Below are 6,000 nucleotides of genomic sequence, written 5' to 3' on the forward strand. Positions count from 1 at the left end.
AACTCAATATCCCCGTGCTGGGCAAACAGGTTTTGCAGCCGTTTGAGCTAAGATTTTAAAATGATTCACATAATGAAAACCTATACTTTGTTTCAGGCGAGTTTCCCATTCAAATGCATGTAACAGTGAGAAACGCATTGTCTTGGCGAAATAAAGCGTTTTTGAACAACTTCATATAAATCGCTGTAACTTTTGATAGAAGACTCAGACAAACATGTTTATGGCTTTATCTTATAGAACTCAATATCCCCGTGCTGGGCAAACAGAACAGGTTTTGCAGCCGTTTGAGCTAAGATTTTAAAATTATTCACATAATGAAAACCTATACTTTTTCTCAGGCGAGTTTCCCATTCAAATGCATGTAACAGTGAGAAACGCATTGTCTTGGCAAAATAAAGCGTTTTTGAACAACTTCATATAAATCGCTGTAACTTTTGATAGAAGACTCAGACAAACATGTTTATGGCTTTATCTTATAGAACTCAATATCCCCGTGCTGGGCAAACAGAACAGGTTTTGCAGCCGTTTGAGCTAAGATTTTAAAATTATTCACATAATGAAAACCTATACTTTTTCTCAGGCGAGTTTCCCATTCAAATGCATGTAACAGTGAGAAACGCATTGTCTTGGCGAAATAAAGCGTTTTTGAACAACTTCATATAAATCGCTGTAACTTTTGATAGAAGACTCAGACAAACATGTTTATGGCTTTATCTTATAGAACTCAATATCCCCGTGCTGGGCAAACAGGTTTTGCAGCCGTTTGAGCTAAGATTTTAAAATTATTCACATAATGAAAACCTATACTTTTTCTCAGGCGAGTTTCCCATTCAAATGCATGTAACAGTGAGAAACGCATTGTCTTGGCAAAATAAAGCGTTTTTGAACAACTTCATATAAATCGCTGTAACTTTTGATAGAAGACTCAGACAAACATGTTTATGGCTTTATCTTATAGAACTCAATATCCCCGTGCTGGGCAAACAGAACAGGTTTTGCAGCCGTTTGAGCTAAGATTTTAAAATTATTCACATAATGAAAACCTATACTTTGTTTCAGGCGAGTTTCCCATTCAAATGCATGTAACAGTGAGAAACGCATTGTCTTGGCGAAATAAAGCGTTTTTGAACAACTTCATATAAATCGCTGTAACTTTTGATAGAAGACTCAGACAAACATGTTTATGGCTTTATCTTATAGAACTCAATATCCCCGTGCTGGGCAAACAGGTTTTGCAGCCGTTTGAGCTAAGATTTTAAAATTATTCACATAATGAAAACCTATACTTTTTCTCAGGCGAGTTTCCCATTCAAATGCATGTAACAGTGAGAAACGCATTGTCTTGGCGAAATAAAGCGTTTTTGAACAACTTCATATAAATCGCTGTAACTTTTGATAGAAGACTCAGACAAACATGTTTATGGCTTTATCTTATAGAACTCAATATCCCCGTGCTGGGCAAACAGAACAGGTTTTGCAGCCGTTTGAGCTAAGATTTTAAAATTATTCACATAATGAAAACCTATACTTTTTCTCAGGCGAGTTTCCCATTCAAATGCATGTAACAGTGAGAAACGCATTGTCTTGGCGAAATAAAGCGTTTTTGAACAACTTCATATAAATCGCTGTAACTTTTGATAGAAGACTCAGACAAACATGTTTATGGCTTTATCTTATAGAACTCAATATCCCCGTGCTGGGCAAACAGGTTTTGCAGCCGTTTGAGCTAAGATTTTAAAATTATTCACATAATGAAAACCTATACTTTGTTTCAGGCGAGTTTCCCATTCAAATGCATGTAACAGTGAGAAACGCATTGTCTTGGCGAAATAAAGCGTTTTTGAACAACTTCATATAAATCGCTGTAACTTTTGATAGAAGACTCAGACAAACATGTTTATGGCTTTATCTTATAGAACTCAATATCTCCGTGCTGGGCAAACAGGTTTTGCAGCCGTTTGAGCTAAGATTTTAAAATTATTCACATAATGAAAACCTATACTTTGTTTCAGGCGAGTTACCCATTCAAATGCATGTAACAGTGAGAAACGCATTGTCTTGGCGAAATAAAGCGTTTTTGAACAACTTCATATAAATCGCTGTAACTTTTGATAGAAGACTCAGACAAACATGTTTATGGCTTTATCTTATAGAACTCAATATCCCCGTGCTGGGCAAACAGAACAGGTTTTGCAGCCGTTTGAGCTAAGATTTTAAAATTATTCACATAATGAAAACCTATACTTTTTCTCAGGCGAGTTTCCCATTCAAATGCATGTAACAGTGAGAAACGCATTGTCTTGGCGAAATAAAGCGTTTTTGAACAACTTCATATAAATCGCTGTAACTTTTGATAGAAGACTCAGACAAACATGTTTATGGCTTTATCTTATAGAACTCAATATCCCCGTGCTGGGCAAACAGGTTTTGCAGCCGTTTGAGCTAAGATTTTAAAATTATTCACATAATGAAAACCTATACTTTGTTTCAGGCGAGTTTCCCATTCAAATGCATGTAACAGTGAGAAACGCATTGTCTTGGCGAAATAAAGCGTTTTTGAACAACTTCATATAAATCGCTGTAACTTTTGATAGAAGACTCAGACAAACATGTTTATGGCTTTATCTTATAGAACTCAATATCTCCGTGCTGGGCAAACAGGTTTTGCAGCCGTTTGAGCTAAGATTTTAAAATTATTCACATAATGAAAACCTATACTTTGTTTCAGGCGAGTTACCCATTCAAATGCATGTAACAGTGAGAAACGCATTGTCTTGGCGAAATAAAGCGTTTTTGAACAACTTCATATAAATCGCTGTAACTTTTGATAGAAGACTCAGACAAACATGTTTATGGCTTTATCTTATAGAACTCAATATCCCCGTGCTGGGCAAACAGAACAGGTTTTGCAGCCGTTTGAGCTAAGATTTTAAAATTATTCACATAATGAAAACCTATACTTTGTTTCAGGCGAGTTTCCCATTCAAATGCATGTAACAGTGAGAAACGCATTGTCTTGGCGAAATAAAGCGTTTTTGAACAACTTCATATAAATCGCTGTAACTTTTGATAGAAGACTCAGACAAACATGTTTATGGCTTTATCTTATAGAACTCAATATCCCCCGTGCTGGGCAAACAGGTTTTGCAGCCGTTTGAGCTAAGATTTTAAAATTATTCACATAATGAAAACCTATACTTTGTTTCAGGCGAGTTTCCCATTCAAATGCATGTAACAGTGAGAAACGCATTGTCTTGGCGAAATAAAGCGTTTTTGAACAACTTCATATAAATCGCTGTAACTTTTGATAGAAGACTCAGACAAACATGTTTATGGCTTTATCTTATAGAACTCAATATCCCCGTGCTGGGCAAACAGGTTTTGCAGCCGTTTGAGCTAAGATTTTAAAATGATTCACATAATGAAAACCTATACTTTGTTTCAGGCGAGTTTCCCATTCAAATGCATGTAACAGTGAGAAACGCATTGTCTTGGCGAAATAAAGCGTTTTTGAACAACTTCATATAAATCGCTGTAACTTTTGATAGAAGACTCAGACAAACATGTTTATGGCTTTATCTTATAGAACTCAATATCCCCGTGCTGGGCAAACAGAACAGGTTTTGCAGCCGTTTGAGCTAAGATTTTAAAATTATTCACATAATGAAAACCTATACTTTTTCTCAGGCGAGTTTCCCATTCAAATGCATGTAACAGTGAGAAACGCATTGTCTTGGCGAAATAAAGCGTTTTTGAACAACTTCATATAAATCGCTGTAACTTTTGATAGAAGACTCAGACAAACATGTTTATGGCTTTATCTTATAGAACTCAATATCCCCGTGCTGGGCAAACAGGTTTTGCAGCCGTTTGAGCTAAGATTTTAAAATTATTCACATAATGAAAACCTATACTTTGTTTCAGGCGAGTTTCCCATTCAAATGCATGTAACAGTGAGAAACGCATTGTCTTGGCGAAATAAAGCGTTTTTGAACAACTTCATATAAATCGCTGTAACTTTTGATAGAAGACTCAGACAAACATGTTTATGGCTTTATCTTATAGAACTCAATATCCCCGTGCTGGGCAAACAGGTTTTGCAGCCGTTTGAGCTAAGATTTTAAAATTATTCACATAATGAAAACCTATACTTTGTTTCAGGCGAGTTTCCCATTCAAATGCATGTAACAGTGAGAAACGCATTTTCTTGGCGAAATAAAGCGTTTTTGAACAACTTCATATAAATCGCTGTAACTTTTGATAGAAGACTCAGACAAACATGTTTATGGCTTTATCTTATAGAACTCAATATCCCCGTGCTGGGCAAACAGGTTTTGCAGCCGTTTGAGCTAAGATTTTAAAATTATTCACATAATGAAAACCTATACTTTGTTTCAGGCGAGTTTCCCATTCAAATGCATGTAACAGTGAGAAACGCATTGTCTTGGCGAAATAAAGCGTTTTTGAACAACTTCATATAAATCGCTGTAACTTTTGATAGAAGACTCAGACAAACATGTTTATGGCTTTATCTTATAGAACTCAATATCCCCGTGCTGGGCAAACAGAACAGGTTTTGCAGCCGTTTGAGCTAAGATTTTAAAATTATTCACATAATGAAAACCTATACTTTGTTTCAGGCGAGTTTCCCATTCAAATGCATGTAACAGTGAGAAACGCATTGTCTTGGCGAAATAAAGCGTTTTTGAACAACTTCATATAAATCGCTGTAACTTTTGATAGAAGACTCAGACAAACATGTTTATGGCTTTATCTTATAGAACTCAATATCCCCGTGCTGGGCAAACAGAACAGGTTTTGCAGCCGTTTGAGCTAAGATTTTAAAATGATTCACATAATGAAAACCTATACTTTGTTTCAGGCGAGTTTCCCATTCAAATGCATGTAACAGTGAGAAACGCATTGTCTTGGCGAAATAAAGCGTTTTTGAACAACTTCATATAAATCGCTGTAACTTTTGATAGAAGACTCAGACAAACATGTTTATGGCTTCATCTTATAGGATTCAATATCCCCGTGCTGGGCAAACAGGTTTTGCAGCTGTGTGAGCAAAGATTTCCAAGTTATTCACATAATGAAAACCTATACTTTGTCTCGGGCGAGTTCCCCATTCAAATGCATGTAATCGTCAGAAACGCACTGTCTTGGCGAAAGAAAGCGTTTTTGTTCAACTTCATATAAATAGCTGTAACTTTTGATAGAAGACTCAGAAATACATATTAATGGCTTTATCTTATAGAACTCAATATCCCCGTGCTGGGCAAACAGGTTTTGCAGCTGTTTGAGCTAAGATTTTCAAGTTATTCACATAATGAAAACCTATACTTTGTTTCAGGCGAGTTCCCCATTCAAAAGCATGTAATCGTCAGAAACGCACTGTCTTGGCGAAATAAAGCGTTTTTGTACAACTTCATGAAGACAGCTGTAGTTTTTGATAGAAGGCTCAGACACACATATTTATGGCTTCATCTCATAGGATTCAATATCCCCGTGCTGGGCAAACAGGTTTTGCAGCTGTGTGAGCTAAGATTTCCAAGTTATTCACATAATGAAAACGTATACTTTGTTTCAGGCGAGTTCCCCATTCAAATGCATGTAATCGTCAGAAACGCACTGTCTTGGCGAAATAAAGCGTTTTTGTACAACTTCATATAAATCGCTGTAACTTTTGATAGAAGACTCAGAAATACATATTCATGGCTTTATCTTATAGAATTCAATATTCCCGTGCTGGGCAAACAGGTTTTGCAGCTGTGTCAGCTAAGATTTTCAAGTTATTCACATAATGAAAACCTATACTTTGTTTCAGACGAGTTCGCCATTCAAATGCATGTAATAGCGAGAAACGCATTGTCTTGGCGAAAGAAAGCGTTTTTGTTCAACTTCATATAAATCGCTGTAACTTTTGATAGAAGACTCAGAAATACATATTTATGGCTTTATCTTATAGAATTCAATATTCCCGTGCTGGGCAAACAG

This window comes from Rhamphochromis longiceps, linkage group LG6 (assembly GCF_057381845.1).
Source record: "Rhamphochromis longiceps isolate RC_006_pf linkage group LG6, R_longiceps_female_GT1.1, whole genome shotgun sequence".
NCBI classification, from domain to species: Eukaryota; Metazoa; Chordata; class Actinopteri; order Cichliformes; family Cichlidae; genus Rhamphochromis; species Rhamphochromis longiceps.